This window comes from Pipistrellus hanaki, assembly GCF_964339955.1.
Source record: "Pipistrellus hanaki genome assembly, chromosome: 2".
Lineage (NCBI taxonomy): Eukaryota > Metazoa > Chordata > Mammalia > Chiroptera > Vespertilionidae > Pipistrellus > Pipistrellus hanaki.
This window is the reverse complement of record NC_140504.1, coordinates 172,660,693-172,662,125: the sequence shown is the minus strand read 5'-3', so window position 1 is coordinate 172,662,125 and position 1,433 is coordinate 172,660,693.

The window sequence follows — 1,433 nt, the reverse complement described above, 5'->3', positions numbered from 1 at the left end:
TCAGAGGTATGGAAGGGGAGTGAACTGATGATTCTTGGGGAAAAGGGGAGAGGGGAATGTGGGAAGAGACTGAACATAAACTGTGCACCTATGGATGAGGACAATGGGGAGTGGGGAAAGGGCAGAGGGTGGGGTGGGAAGGGGGGGGAAAGGAACACTTGTAATAATATGAACAATAAAAATTTATTAAAAAAAAAAACAAAAAAAAAAACAAAACAAAAAAAAACAGTATTTTATCGTTTTTCCCTCACATTTACTATTTTTAGTATTCATTCATTCTTTCAATTGCACACTTCCATCAAGGATCATTTTCCTTCAGCCTAAAGGGGTTCTTTAATATTTCTTTTATTGTGAATCTTTTGATTATTAATTATCTGGGTTTTGTTTGTTTGTTTGTTTTGCTTTGAGACTGAACAGCTTTCATTTCTTAAGAATATATGCATCTATGTATAGCATCCTAGAATAATAGTTTCCTGCCATCCTTCTTTCCCTCATTCCTTCCTGTCATCTTCCCTCCCTCCCTTCCTCCCTCCTTCCTTCCCTCCCTCCCTCCTTCCCTCCTTACCTCCTTCCTTCTTCTCTTCTTTTATTCTTTGCATTTTACATCTCCCTCTCTCTGTCTCCCTTTACCTCTCCTCCCCCCTCTCTCTCTGATGTATCACCCAACTCTAATCCATAGAAACACATGATGTTGACTCTTCATGGAATACAACTTATTTACAAATAATAGTTGCTTTTTGGCTTAAGTCAGCTATCTGTATACTCCAGAGTATCCATAAAGCTATTCAACTGGTCCCACTGAAACCCCTTTTGGGAGGATCTTCAAAGGGGGCAGACATCCCCATTCGTTATGAAACTCACAGTAAATATTCTCAAATACTCAGTTCTTTCCTTGACCTCTTTGAAATCTTTTATAAGCTTCATGAACTATCCATGAAACACAAGGCACAGTTTTAGACCCTCCTCTTGCAAGTTCTACATTTTGGCCGGGACCGGTTTGGCTCAATGGATAGAGCGTCGGCTTGGGGACTGAAAGGTCCCGGGTTCGATTCCGGTCAAGGGCATGTACCTTGGCTGCGGGCATATCCCCAGTAGGGGGTGTGCAAGAGGCAGCTGATCGATGACTCTCTCTCATCGATGTTTCTGACTCTCTATCTCTCTCCCTTCCTCTCTGTACAAAATCAATAAAATATATTTAAAAAAAAAAAAAAAGTTCTACATTTTGAAGTGTGGAATTTATATCTGTGGTCTCAGAATAAATTGGGGTTAAATAGTATTAATATGAACATGCTGTTTCATATGAAATAAAAATTCTTTTTAAAAATTTGGTCCCCAGCTTTGCAGGGGTCCTAAGATGCAGTTACTTTGCTACTAGATTTGGAGATTTCACCTGATTAATGATGGTTCTGTTATTTCTCTGCAGTAGGAGAGGG